General features: G+C 44.2%; 1 protein-coding gene across 2 annotated transcripts in view; it reads left to right on the forward strand.

Moving 5' to 3' along the window:
- The window catches only part of SASH1 (SAM and SH3 domain containing 1), a 668,710-nt gene that overhangs the window by 346,709 nt on the left and 306,311 nt on the right, over positions 1 to 15,690 (forward strand). The window lies entirely within an intron of this gene.

Raw genomic sequence — 15,690 nt, forward strand, 5'->3', positions numbered from 1 at the left:
CAGACTGTCTAATAGAACTTTCCGTGATGGTGGAAATGTCCTGTGTCTGCACTCACCAATTCAGTACCCACTAGACAGATGTAGCTGCTGAGCATCTGAAACATGGCTGGTGAGACTGAGGAACCAAATTGTTACTTTCAATTTTAACTAATTTAAATTTAAACTCTTCAGCTATATGTGGCTAGTGGCTACCATATTGCACGGGGCAGCAACGGAATGTTTGATTTTGGCTATGACCGTCCTTCTTGGATTCTCCGTCTCCATCCCAGAACTGATCGGTTCTCAAATTCTTTCCCTTTCCATGAGGCCTGTCATGTCCCACGGCCAAGTTTATTAGTGAAATGGATGACACTTATGCTGCTACGCTGCTATTAGATGTTCACACCGTAGTGTGAAAGAAGGCTCTGGGAGGAGATGTGGTGGAAGGAAGCAGGAACAGAACAGAGAACTCTGTGTGCTGCTGGGAGCTTTATGGGTGTGTGGTGAGCAGGGACAGAATGGAGAGAACAAGGTATCAAATGTTCATTCCCCCTGCTTTTCAGTTTTGCAAAGCTAACAATACCCTAGATCTAAGCTGTATTAATATCATTTTATTTCCTCCTCTTTGTCCCTTTTAAAGCAATTGTCAGTTGGAGGCAAAGGTTCAGGTTCAGAATAAACAGTCTGCTTAGCAGTTTGTCATTGGGACTTCCCTAGCAGTCCAGTAGTTAGGAATCGTCACTTCCCCTGCAGGGGCCCTGGGTTCCATCCCTGGTTGGGGAACTAAAATCCTGCAAGCCTCGCAGCGCAGCCAAAAAACAAACAAACAAACAAAAACAGTTTGTCATTAACCTGCTAAACCTAGAAACTCCAGCTTGATCTGGCTTCAAGCCCCAGGCTTTTTGTGTGTGTGTGGTACGCGGGCTTTTTTTTTTTTTTTTTTTTTTTTTTGCGGTACGCGGGCCTCTCACTGTTGTGGCCTCTCCCATTGCGGAGCACAGGCTCAGAGGCCATGGCTCACGGGACCAGCCGCTCCGCGGCATGTGGGATCCTCCCGGACCGGGGCACGAACCCGTGTCCTCTGCATGGCAGGCTGACTCTCAACCACTGTGCCACCAGGGAAGCCCCAAGCCCCAGGCTTTAGTGTTCACGTCGTTGGACCAACTGCACTTATTTAGCGGATATAATTCTATTTCCATGGTGGAGAAGGTGCACATAATAGCAGCTTTTGCCCCAAAGCAAAAATCCTTTGGGAAATCTGCCTGCACTAATGCATGTATCGAAATACATGCATATTTCCCATTAATACTAATAGAACCTAATGAGACTGTATAAATCACCTGAATTTTGATGCAGTGTGAATCCGATGTTGGATGCTTCGAGATGAACTCAGAAAGTCCATTTGTCTGGGAGCTATTTCTTAATACGCCTTCATCTTGTAGCTGAATTCCTCTCCTGTGACTGAAATATTAATCAAAGGCTGTTTCTGCATCTCACATCATGTACACCTGCCTCTCATCATCGGAAGAGATGAAGTAGACTCATCTGTGTGACCGTGTGCCTCTGTCTAGGCATAGTTTAAGGTTCTGTTGACAGAAATAAAAAGGGAATGGACAGAAAGGAGAAATTAAGAGAGATTTTCCTTTTCGTGGGGAGCAGCGTGCCGGGCCAGGCTAGATTAAGCGTACACATGTTCTGGAATCCTGGAAGGAGCGCCAGATCACATAGTCTGTGTGTGAGGAATGTATACATCTTTATTCCCCCCGTGGTCCTCACCCATTGTCAGCTGTATCAAGTATCTTACGGCCAAACCTCCGGAGCAACATGTTTTACCTACACTGTCAATGTCTTCTGGGGGAGAAATGCATTGTATCACCTATCAGAGCGGCGGAAGTGCCTTCCAACCAGTGTGCCTCCCTCGTTCTTCACAAATGGGCCCTTCCAGTCTCCTCTAACTTCAGCTCCCTTTTCTCTCGGATCTTTCTCCTCTATTACCTGGATTCTAGTCACAGCGCTTGCTCATGGAGACTACCTTTTGTTTTACTCTATTATAGGCAAAAAAAAAAAAAAAAAGTGTCCGATAGTCCCTTCTTATGCACAGGAAGTACGTTCTAAGACCCCTAGTTGATGCCTTGAAATCACAGATAGTACCAAACCCTATACAATTGACCCTCTGTAGCCTCAGATTCCACATCCGTGGATTTCACCAACCACAAGTTTAAAATATTTGGAAAAACAATTCCAAGACGTTTCAAAAGGCAAAACTTGAATTTGCCTCCCACCAGAGGGTTTTACAAAATATTTAGGTTGTATTCACAACTATTTACATAGAGTTTACATTGTATTAGGTATTATAAGTAATCTAGAGATGATTTAAAGTATAGGGAGGATGTGCATAGGTTATATGCAAATGCTACAGCATTTTGTATAAGACATGAGCATTCATGGAATTTGGTATCCACCAGGGTCCAGGAAGCAGTCCGTCACAGATATCAAGGCACAACCTTATATACCATGTTTTTTCCCTATACATTCATACCTATGCTGAAGTTTAACTTACAAATTGGGCACAGTAGGAGATTAACAACCATAATAATAAAATACAACAATTATAACAACTTACTGTAATAAAAGTTACATAAATGTGGTTTCTCTCTCAAATTATACAAATGTAATGCCTTTTCCATCTTAACTAAGCACTTACCACACACTGTGGCTGTAACTTTGGCAGATTGCAACAGCGAAACTAGCACAAATTTCTTTTTTCTTCTTCACAATTTCACAAGTAGAAGATTTGTTCTTAGCGTAGATCTTAGCGCTATCTTATGATTTCCTTCCTTTCTTATTAAATCAAGAACTTTCACCCTTTCACTTAAAGGAAGCATTTTATGGTTACTCTATGGAATAGCCAAATTGCCAACATCACTACTCTTGCACTTTGGGGCCATCAAGTAAAGCAAGGGTTAATCAAACACAAGCACCCCAAGACCACAACAGTCGATTTGATAACTGAACTAGCTGCTAAGTGACTAATGAGGGTGAGATGACGCTGGACAAAGTGTTGCTTCCCATCCAGGGCAGGACGGAGCTGGAAGCCTCGAGATTTCATCACTTTATTCACAACAGCACACAATTTAAAATTTAAGAATTGTTTATTTCTGGAATTTTCCATTTCATATTTTCAGACTGCAGTTGACCAGAGGTAACTGAAACCTCAGAAAGTGTAACCCTGGGTAAGGGGGGAACTACTGTACTATAAGAAAAAAGAAACACACACGCACACTGCATTTTTTTCCCCAAAGTTTCTTTCAGACATAGCAAAAATAAGGATCAGACAGAAAGAAAAATGTAGATTGTAAGTTAAAAACTTGTTGACTGCTGGACTACATAATCTTGGGATTATGGAAAATTAGCACTGGAAAGGACCTTTGGCGCTCTATCGCAATAAGGCTACATCTAGCAGCTGCAGCTTTTCACAGCTGGCAAAGCCCTGGTGTTTCCACGGGTGTCTCGCATAGGCATGGCAAATACTGTTAGTGCCCCCTTTACAGATAAGGAACTGAGGCTAATTAAAAATGCTGCAAAAACAGCATCATTGATTTCTATATTGATAAATTGGAATCATTTAGTTTCTTCTCTAGGCCAAGAAAACAGAAGAATAACTATATGCAAAGCTGCTTGAATAAGCTTTTAAATCCAAGGTGTCTTAATTTCCAAAACCAGTGAAAGCCCTAAATGAATCTTGGGGTCTACAGAATATTTTAGAATTAGTTTTGTCATTATAATCTGCTTGAACCCAAGAGAATGCTAGAATTAAATTAAGGTTTAATTAATAATAGTTGAGGATTAGTGAAAAAGGTATTGAGATGTAGTAGATCTTCAAGTCTGACTCTCAATTGAGACATCATTTAAAAATGCAACACTTGGGAGGGAGGGGAAATTGGATGAAGGTAGTCAAAAGGTGCAAACTTCCAATTATAAGATGAATAAGTACTAGGGATGTAATTTAATGTACAACATGATAAATACAATTAACATTGCTGTGTGTTATATATGAAAGTTGAGAGTAAATCCTAAGAGTTCTCATCGCAAGGGAAAAAAATTTTCTATTTCTTTAATTGTATATCTATGTGAGATGATATTCACTAAACGTATTGTGGTAATCATTTCATGATATGTAAATCAAATCATTATGCAGTACACCTCAGACTTACACAGTGCTGTATGTCAATTATAGCTCAATAAACCTGGAAGAGAAAGAAAGAATTCCACTGGTTAGGATTATATTAATACAAATGATAAACATCAGTTATGAACACAGATCTCTGTTTCTGTAGCTATAAGATGAAAACAATAATATCACCTACCAAATAAGTTGTAATAAGAATTAAATGAGACAGTAGAGTAGAAGAAAGACTTTTCATTCTAGTTACTAGGATGTAAACTCTGTCTATAAAATTAAAAGTTTCCCTTTTAAAAAGAAACCATCACTATTGAGTGGAAGGGTTTGTGCAGTCTACCTCTGTTATCCACATCAGAGGGAAACATGGTTATTTGGACCAGGAAGCTCTGGCTCAGGCCTCCTCACCCTAGTTTCCTCTTCTCAAATTGTGGATATCCGATTTAGCAGGAACTAAAGGTGCCCTACCAACTGCAAAAACAATTGCGTTCATTTATTCACTACTTTATTACAGGCTTGCTTGCTATGGGCCAGAACCTACACTAGAAATAAATACAAGGAGAAGATCTGTTCCTGCCCTTCAGGGGTCTCTCGGACTAGTAAGGGAAAGTCTAGGGAAGGGCACTGAAGGAAAGGACTGGATAATTATTGGGGCATTTATATACGTTAGCTGACATACTCCTAATTACAGCCCTAGTCAAGAGGGTAATGTTATCCCCGTTTTATAGCTGAGGCCCAGAGACTTTAGAGTTACTTACCCAAGGTCACACAGCACGTGAAAGAAGGAGAAATCAAACCCCCATATGTCTGACCGTCCCCTTTGCACCACGTGATCCCACGTAGTATCGTTGAGGGTAGCCTTCGGCAGCTGCTACCTGCCACTGACTGTCACTGAGCCCCTAGAAGTGCCACCCTCGGCTGTTCTGTTGATGTTGGAGCCCATCTTCTTTCTCTTGGGACACTCTGGAATGGGGCAGAGAGGCTCAGAGTGCCGTCCGGGAGGATTTGCCACGTCATTCCTCCCAAGCAGCTCTCAGGCATACCTGAATGAAACCGAGGAATGTCTCGTCTGTCTCCAGGAGAAGGGCGTTCTACCCACCAGCGTACCTGCCAACGTCACTGGGAGTAACTTTGAGAGTTTCCGAGAATATATTAAACAGGAGGCGGACAGCCCTTGGAACAGGGGTGCTGTGGGAGAGAGATTGCCTCGGGAACTGGGAGAGGCTGGGACAAAGCCAAGAGAAGAGAGGAGCCTTCTTCACTCAGAACCGAAGTAGGAGAGGGGAGCCGCGGGTCAAGCGGAACACGGTTCAGATGTGCGTTATGGTAAGAGAAATACACTGGGTACCAGCTGCAGCCACAGGCCCAGCGCCAGTGCACAGAGAATAGAAGTGTGAGGACACGCCGAGGTCGGTGACTCAGCAATGACAAGAGTTAGGGCCTCGGGAACTGAAGAAAGTAGGATTCTTCAAGACAGGCTGACAGTTGCTTATTCTCAATCCCCAAATCCAAAATGCTCTGAAAACTGACATTCTGGGGTGGCAAAACCTGTCCTGAATTGACATAAGGCTGTCTGTGATCTTGGTCCATCCCCCTGAATCTGAATATTCATAGTTTTGCTGTAGAAACATCCATTTATTTTAGTATGGGTTATGCTGGTGGTATTAAATAATGTAGAGGATAGGAATATATTACATTTCTTAAAAACCTGAATTCCAAAACACATCTGTTTCCAAGGGTTTCAGATAGGTGACTGTGTGTCATGCTCTACTTCCACATTATCTCATTTAATCCTTACATAACTCTTGAGAGGAAATTACTGTTTTCCCCATTTTATAGTTGAAAAAAATAAGATAGGGAAGCATTTGTTTGCCCAAGGTCATGCAACCAATAGAAAGTAACAGATCGAGGACTGAACCCCACGCATTGAAACCCAGCTCTGTGAGCATGCCTGCGCCATGCAGTGCGCTGCCGGGGACTGTAGGATGGCCAGCAGTGGCTCCTGGGAAGGAGGGACTCAGAGATACTGTCACCTTCTCCTGCTAAAACCTGTCCCTGACGCTGACACCTCCAACAATTGTTTTGGTTTTTATAAAAAAGAAGCAACTGCTGGGCTAGAACCTCCTGTCAGCATGAACTTCTAGAAAGGGCTGAGTAAGAGTGAAATAGGATCTTTTTAAACTCTCATGTCCTTCAGCTACACTAGAGGACCTGTATCTAGGACAGTAGTTTTGGGGCTTTAAGGGATCTCAGGTTCCTTTGAGAAGCTGATGAAAGCTATGAACTTTCTCCGCAGGATATAGCACGTGCAACTCCACCGAGTAAATACTTCATCATGTTTCAGGGGAGAGTATCCACGAACCCCAGATTAAGAATCTCTGTTCCCAGCTTTTAGAGGATTAGTAACGTTTCCATGAAAAAAGTTATAGCAAAATTCAACTTTAAAGAGTAAGATCGTTTTTTTTTTTTTGGTTTGGTTTGGTTTGTTTTTGCAGTACGCGGGCGTCTCACTGCTGTGGCCTCTCCCGTTGTGGAGCACAGGCTCCGCACGCGCAGGCTCAGCGGCCATGGCTCATGGGCCCAGCCGTTCCACATGTAGGGTCCTCCCGGACTGGGGCACGAACCTGTGTCCCCTGCCTCGGCAGACAGACTCTCAACCACTGCGCCACCAGGGAGGCCCTAAAGATCGTTTTAATTAATATAATTTAGTGACTCAGTTAAGATGTAATTTCTGTAGAAGCCTAGAATTCTCTGGCCAAAGTGTGTGTGTGTGTGTGTGTGTGTGTGTGTGTGTGTGTGTGTGTGTGTGTGTGTGTGTGTGTGTGTTAGGGTGTTAAGACCGGGTGGGGTTGAGCCCTCTGACTTCTCATGTCAGTTACCCATACAGGTATTGTTAAAGGCTCACAGTTCTGTTGCCTTCTCTGCTCATGTAAACAACCAAAGGGTCCTGAAAGCAGGGGTTGCAATAGAGGTGACTTTCAGTTCAGGGATCTTGTAATTATCTTTGGTCTGTGTGAGCTTGGAGACTTTGGTTCTCCTGGGCAGATCGCTTTCCACCATCTGCAATACTAAAACTTGCAAACCACTGTCAAGGCCCAGCTAGAAAGAGTCTCCAGCTGACATCGTAACTTTATAGTTTATTTTCCCTCTTGCTCTTTTGACTTACTAGGATTCTAAGCCTAAAACTAAATGTTTCCTAGTCATTTATATCTCTGGTTTGATAGTGATGATAACGTACTCCCAAGAGTATAAAACGGGGAACGATGAATGGAAGAAGCGGGTTCATCACTAGCTGGTGCAGAGAACAACTCCTCCGAAATTCAGGAACCGGATAATGGCAGATTTTGTTTTTTACATGATTACCTTTATGACAGTTCTGTCACTCCACACCGAGTGCAATATATTCGAGCTGGTTTTTCTCTGAGAGGAACCATGGCTCATGACACTGGGCTGAGCTGTGTTTCTGATTTGTGCTTTTGGTAATTGGTAGAAACTGACGGTGCGTGCATTTTGATGTGAAGTTAAAAAAAGACATGTTCCGATGAGGAGAACACTTGTATGCTCCTCATTTCCCACTTTCCCACATGTTAATAGATAAGATTAAATGATACATGCAGATTAGCAAAAATGGTTACATTCTTAGACTCTGGAGTTAATCCAACCCGGGTTTGAGTTTCGAATCCATCACTCATCAGCTAAACGACTGTCGACGGTTACTTCTATGCCTCATTTTCTGTAAAAATGGTATTAAAAGTGGTATTTCCCTCTAGAGATGTTTTAGGGATTAATTGAGATAATGCATGAAAAGTACTTAGCACACTGTCTTTTTCAACACATGTCAGCTAATGTTATCGCACAGGATAATAATGATTTCCCAACTCTGTTCTCCTACAAGAGCCCTCTCTGGCATTATTTGGACTTAAATACAGCTGGGTCCCCAGATGTGCCAAGATGTATATTTATTTGGTCCTTCTCCCAGCTCTGAGTTATCAGAGACCTAGTGCTTGCATGAGAGGAGGGAGACGATTTTCGTATTACCAAAGTGCTTTGCGTGAGAGGGAGATTGCAAGCCTCCGTGACAGATAGTTTTTTGTGTGCTATATGGCAGGCAGCCTGGCAGGGACTCAATGTGTTTCTGCTGAACGGAGCTGAATGGGCAAGACTGAGAGAATGCCTGGACCCATCCCACCTGCCCGCACCCTGGCGCCTTGTCCATCCCAGTCGTGGCCCTTGGTCAGCACGGGTGAATGGACTCAGATGTGTTCCAAACCAAAACATTCTAGGCAGGCAGGTGGGCCTGCATCAGTCACCCTGGGTCCCCAGGAGCTCGGAGATGCCAGGTTCATCTGAAGTCAGTGTGGGGGTCACGTGTCACCTGCCTCTGCAGAGGTAGAGGGCAGAGCCTGCAGGATTCTGCCAGCGCTTGCACAGGGTCTCCGTGGGAAAGGCTGCTGGCCTTGCTCTATTATTCTGTCAGCCTTGAATAGCTTTGAGCCTAAAACCACCTGTCCCATTCCAACCGAAATCCAGTAAGTGTTTGAAAGAAAATAATCCCATTTGGAAATCGGTGGGAAACTCAGTCGATACCTTTCCTGGTTCTGCTAAGTTGTGCAGGACTTAGCTTCTTGGGAAATCAGTAAAATTTCCAAATGTGTATCAAACAAAAGCAGAGGTTCTAAAAATGGGAAAGTGTATAAGACTAACTGGCTTAACTTAATGGAAAATAGGTCCTCCATAACGTACTTGGCAAAAACTAATGCTGTGTTTTTCTTGGGATTTGGAAGTGCACTCTGGAGAGGAGAGAGGCTCTCTTTAGGACATTTAGAGGGACTCTGCCGGGCTGCCTTTCCTTTTGGCTTGTAACAAGGAAACTTGTAATAGGTTAAAACATTTAAAAATGAGATTCTCAGTAATAAACAGCTGTGTATGAGGTATCATGGAAAGTGACATTTTAATGACTATCTTATTACTGATGATGAATTATGGCATAGTTTTACTGTATCCCCAGATGTAAGGTTCAAATGTAAAATCAGTTAGCATTAACTCACAGGGCATGCCTGTACTTTTCCACAGCACTAAAAATTATTTATGATACGTGCATAGTGGGCAGAATTAGCATACCTAATTCAGAAAAAAAAAAAAAAAAAACCACCTTTTTCCTGGCAGAACTATAACCAGCATTATCTTCTAATATGTAACTGTGGACAGTAATTTTCCAGAATATGGATAACATGAAGGAATTTTGCAGTCTTCCTTTCTCACATCTACCTTTACCACTTTTTAGCCTTTTTTTTTTTTTCCCTACTACTTTTATTTTCTAAAGAAAAGTGCCCAGATTTCTTGTTTACTTGGCCTTCTGGACTTCCTCGTGCTTGTGCAAATTAGGTTTTTAATACTTATTCATTTTAGAAACTTTTTATTATTAGAAGACTTGTGGCCAGAGGAAAAGAAAACATGAAGTATATTGAATTACTTACAGTGGCCATTGATATTGTTTTCATAATACCATGAACAAAAACATAAAACAATGGGCTGGCGTCAGGGCACGTGGGCTCCAACGCGTGGGTCTCCAGGAGCCCCACTGGCATCCTGGGGACATTTACATGAGGTGACCGCTCGGGTCCGTCCAGCTCTGAAGGATCCACGCCCAGCGGCGCGCAGGGAAAGAGCCTGAGGGGCCAGCCTCTCTCAGCAGCATAAGTCCTCCCTGACCTCATTTGACCCTCTGACTTCCCTCATCTCTATCACAAAGCTAGTAAGAGCATCCCCCAGAACGAAGCAAGGGAGTTTAATAAAATCCTGTGCTGTGAAGTGCTTACCCCTGGTGCCTGAAATAGAGTAGGCACTGCTTGTTACGTACCACCCAGCCCCGCTGAGCACCAAACAGTGACCCAGAGAGACCCCGGAGCCAGACTGCTCTGCCACTTACTGGCTGTGCCACCCTGGGCAAGTTACTTAACCACCCTGTGCCCCAGCTTTTTTTATCCACAACCAGTGATAATAATATTAATAGCAACCTACCCTGTAGGACTCTGGTAAGGATTTTGAAAATCTAGACAGAAATGATACCACTCTTTGGGGATGTACTGAGTGCTTACTCCATGTTAGTCACTGAACCGAAATGGTTTACACAGTTTATCGCTTGTCAGCCTCTGAGGTGCTGGTCCATTCTTACCCCCATTTTACAGACAAGAAACTTGCAAGCGTCGTCTGTGATCACGCAGCCAGCATGCAGTGAAGGCAGGGTTCAAACGCAAGTCGCCCTGCTCCAAAGCGTGTGCTTCCCAGCCCTACGGTCTGTGCTGGGCCTGTGTCTCCCCCCCCCCCCCCACCGAAAATAGCGTGGGCAGGTTCAGAATGCTGACAGGCTTCCAGGGTAGGTCCAAGCAATAACAACCCCGCGGAAATCAGTCCAAAATCAAGCCGACTAGCGCACCAGCATCTTCATTTGCAAACCAGATCTGGGGCTGAGTACAGCAGTGGCACCATCAAGAGAGCACTGCATACTCCGCTTAAACGTCAAGCCCTTTTGAAAACATCTGCTTGAAATTGTGTGCCACTGATTGCAATGAAAGACAAACTCAGATGCCAAGCAACGGTGGGAAGAGGACAAGAAGAGAACTAGCGGCAAACAACTAGTTAGCGCATCACCACCGACGGTCACGATAAGAGCCCACACGAAGAAAATAACATCACAAGGAAAATTATGGAGGTCTTGGCCACAAGTGATTTTCTGTTCCAATATGTAAAATAGAAAACTGTTATTTTGCTATCAAATGGCACACATTTCGATAGTGGGAAAGACCTTTAATTTGTTGGTTCTATCACAACACTACAGCCCTGATGCATCTGACTTTTGCAGCCAAAACTCCCTGGCCTTTGTCCCCTCCTCTTTGGCGTAGCAGGAGGAGGGCTGGGGCTGGCACCCTGGAGGGACACCCCCACCCCGGCCCCACCCCCCTGCTCCTAGCACCCACGTCAGGGCAGAAAACCCTCGTGCTACGGTACTTTGGAGTCCACATCACCCTGTCATCTCTTATTTAACCTTATCTGACCATGACCTGGGTGCCTGCCTCGGGACTGACTTGTTTATCCTTTCCTAAAAGACGCCTACATTTTTATAGTCTCTGAAACATCCCCCTCCCACCCCAAAATAAACATAACTTAGAACTCATAGCTAAAATTGCATTCCCGTACTCAGCCGGACCGTGGATAGAGGTGCTGAGGTGCAGAGGCGGCTTACTCGAAAAGACCTTGAGAGAGAACCCAGGTTCATAGGAGTCCTGAGAAGTCAGGCTTGGCACTGGTTGCAGAAACAGTGATCAGAGCATACCCACGCCAGGTCCTGACTTCTCAGAAAGAGGAGCCTTATGTAAGGTGTCTTGGCCAGCTTGGGCTGCTATAACAAAAATACCGTAGACAGGGTGGCTTAAACAACAGACTGTTAACTTCTCACGGTTCTGGAGGCTGGGAAATCAAGATCAAGGTGCTTTTTTTTTTTTTTCAGTACGCGGGCCTCTCACTGCCGTGGCCTCTCCCGTTGCGGAGCGCAGGCTCCGGACGCGCAGGCTCAGCGGCCATGGCTCACGGGCCCAGCCGCTCCGCGGCACGTGGGATCTTCCCGGACTGGGGCACAAACCCGTGTCCCCTGAATCGGCAGGCGGACTCTCAACCACTGCGCCACCAGGGAAGCCCAAGGTGCTTTTAAATAGCTGTCTTTTCGTTGTATCCTCACATGACCAAGAGAGAGGGCTAGCTCTCTTCCTTTTCTTATAAGGACACTAATCGCATCTTAAGGGCTCCAACCTCATGACTTAATTATTTCCCAAAGGCCTCACCTCCAAATACCATCACATTAGGGCTCCAAAATATGAATTAGGAGGGGGCACAAACGTTCAGTGCATAGCACTAGGAATAATGCAGCCAGCCACGTTCCTTCTTGCCAAATCATCTTTGGCCCAATTTCTCCATCTCCCTTGCCCCCTGCATCTAATTGGTTGTCTCTTCTTAGATGTTACGTGAACTCCTTTCTCTCCGCTTTCAGTTCTCATTACTTCATACCCTAAACTTTGCAGTCAAGTCACTGCTCATCTCTCTCTCTCCCGTTTCCTCATTCTCCCTGCACACAAATGTCTGATCATGTCTTCCTCTACTTGAGAGTTCAGAGCCCTCCATTGCCCATGGGATCAAAGTTCTTTATCCACAAATTCTTATCCCTCTAGGATCTAATCTCTACTCGGCTGCAGGAGTTATCTGCTCCAAACAAACTAGTCTTTCCCCATCCCCTTAATATGCCTCGTGGTTCTCCCTGTTTACCCCCTCAACCAGAACTACCCTCAGATCCAGGTAAGAAGGGCCTTTACTCCAGCTTCACACTCTAGGGGGCCTTGCTCTGGCCTTATTTCTCCTCGTTGGGTGACACATTGGCAGGCCCAAGGGGATGTGCTTATCCTGAGCCCAAGTCCTGCCCTGTAGTCCATGTGCTGAACACCTGAGACCCATAATTCCCTGCTCCAGTGGCCCGATGGCAGCTTTCATGGCCTGTGCAGTGGTGGGGGGCGGCAGGGAGGAGTGGTAAGTAGACTGAGCTTAGACTTGCAGGCCTGGGTGTTTACATGTGTGCATGTGAGGGACCTGGGGTAGGATGGGCCGGGGGCTGGCTCTCCCATTCCACTGCCAAGTTCCAGAGCCTAGTGATTATAAAGCGTATTTATCAAGGTAAAGGATAGAGCATATTTTATTTAGCTTCACTTATAACTTTAAAACAGGTAGAGCACATTTTAACAGTCTGTTAGTTTGACTTAAGACTTAAAAATATCAAGACAGGAGGTATGTGGGTTCCATTTGTATTCTTGTCCCAGGATCCAGAAATGTTAGGAGCTCACCTTCCCTCTATTTCCATTTCTACCATGTGAAATTTTACCCATCTTTTAAGCTACAGGTCCATTCTCACCTTTACCACAAAGCCTGCACTGACAACCCCCAGCCACAATGTAATTTCCCCTTAGCTTGTTCCATTCATAAACCAGTCTTAGTAACGTTCTAGGTGCCAGGCACCATGATGGAATTAAAAATACAGATGTGAAGAAACAGGCCTTTCCCTCAAAGAGCTTATAGGCTAGAAAAAGAGTCCACACCCACCCACCATGCACAATCCATCAGCACCTTCTATTGGCATTACATCCAAATTATATTCCAGATATGACACAGCCTGCAATCTTCCCTGCTAAAACCCCAGTTTAAGGCACCATGACTTTGAATCCAGACTATATCTCTGCTCTTGGCCTGCTTATGGTCTATTCCCCACCAGCTGCTAGAAGACCTTTCTGCCCTGCTTAAAACCCTCCAATGGCTTTCCACGGCAATTAAAATACAATCTAAACCCGTAACCTGGCCCCCATTGACTCTCCAGCCCATCTCCTGGATCTCTCCCTCTCATCCTCTACTTCAGTGACTTCTCAAGCCTGCCCTGGCTTCTTTCCATCTCTCAAACAACTTGTTCCAATCTCAGGGGCCTGTCAACTTGCTATTCTCTCTATAGCAAGTTTTTTCTTGTTGCCTCTTTTTTCTTGTTGCTTATTTCTTAGTTCGTATGTTATCCTCCCAGAGAGACCTACCCCAACTTCCCTAATGAAAGAACTTCGAAGTCCCTTATTATTCCATTACTCTATTTTATTAATTTGTTCATGTGTTTACTGTTTGTCCATGTAGAATTGGATTCCATGAGAACGAACACTTTGTTTTGCTCATAACTGCCTTCCTGGTGCATATAGTCGGTACTCTGTAGTTGTTAAATGAATGAATGATTGCAATAGAATGTGATTTGTGCAGGGCGCTGCAGAAGCCATTGGAGAAACTTAATTTTACCTGGGGAGAGTTGGTTTTGACTATGGCCTGGGTTTGGGGAGGTGGGTTTGGTGGGAAATGTGAAGACATAGACAGGGTTGACAATACGTTTGATCATGCTAGAGTTTAAACTTTAATTTGAAAGCCAAGAGGAGTCATTGAGGGGTTTGAGCAGAAGCATATGACCAAATTTGTCTCTTAAAAGTGACCTGGGTGGAGTGGGAGGAGAAACCAGAGAAGGAAAGATGGAGGCAGGGGTTTAAGTCAGGATAAAGCTTACTATATACAGGAGGGAAGAGGATTTCTATCAGGAAGATAAGAAGTAGACAGCTTTAGTCAGCAAATCCATACATAAGCCTCCCTGCATGTACGGTCAGGGTGAAAAATTGGGTAAAGATAACAACTGCATAGAGGGAATGAAGGAGATGGATCCATCTATGGTGGCTGTTGGGTTTCAGATTAGATGCAACCTTTCTCAGCCTGGATTCTTGGAGAGAATCAAGCTCTGATGTCCAGAGGCACCTACTGTGTGTAGTTAATTAACTTCCCTCCTAAGCATCTAGAATGGTTCTAGATATGTGCCATTGTTGGAAGAATTGAGAAAACAGTTCCTGTGTTGTGTAGGTCAGAGAAGGACTCCCATTTTTTTTTGGCCGAGCCACACTGCACGTGGGATCTTAGTTCCCTGACCAGGAATCGAACCCATGGCCCCTGTAGTGGAAGCATGGAGTCCCAACCACTAGACCGTCAGGGAATTCCCAGGAGTCCCATTGAGAGTTGTGTAGATCATGGTATCACTGGGGAATACAGAGGTAGAAACGTATTTAGAGGAAAAATACTGAGTCAGGTTTAATCATATTGAGTTTGAGATGAGGACTGAGTCGTGAGTTATGAAAAAGAGAGAGAGAGATCAACATATAGGAGTTAGTTGATGCCAAGGGTGTAAAGGAGGTTGCCTAGAAAAAGGATAAACCAAGGAAAGATCCAGGGCAAAGCCCTGGGAAGCCTCATTAATTAAGGCTTACCTTAAAGTTGCAGGTTAAAAAGCTGGCTAAGTCAAGAGATCCCAAAAGGAAGACCTAGAAGAAGACAGAAGTTTGCAGAGAAATAGTACAGAATGAGGCGTGGTATTGGGACAGCCAAAGTAGTTTCAAGAAGGATGGTTGATAGTGGCAGCCATAACAAAGGTGAAATAGGAAATGTACTGAAACGTACATGTGGGTTTGGTAATATGAAGTTCACTTCATCTAATTCTGGGAAAGCACCCCAAAATTCTTCTCATTCTGGAGTCATGTTATCATCATCATCACTACTGCTACTAGTAGTTGTGGTCGTAGCAGTTTCAGGGGTTGGATGGGGAAGACAGGAGTGAATTACCCTACTGATGTTAGAAGTAATTTCTCAGAGTCTCAGAAGGTATGGTTACAAGACAGATTATGATGGACCTTTTACTCATCAGAGCTGCAGCAATCCATTCTATGAGCTGGCTTCTTAAAAAGGTCTGATAGATCCTACATCCAATAAAGTGTTTCTGTGTAGTTCACCATTAAAACAAAATCCATCTTTTTTTCTCCACTGATGTGAATTTAATTTATTCTCATTTATTAAAGCTGCTTCTGGGACTTCAAAATGCTTTCTAAATGTTCATTCCATTTTTACATTCGCAGTCCATTTCATTCAACACG

The sequence above is a fragment of the Kogia breviceps genome, chromosome 13, assembly GCF_026419965.1.
Source record: "Kogia breviceps isolate mKogBre1 chromosome 13, mKogBre1 haplotype 1, whole genome shotgun sequence".
Classification (NCBI taxonomy): domain Eukaryota; kingdom Metazoa; phylum Chordata; class Mammalia; order Artiodactyla; family Physeteridae; genus Kogia; species Kogia breviceps.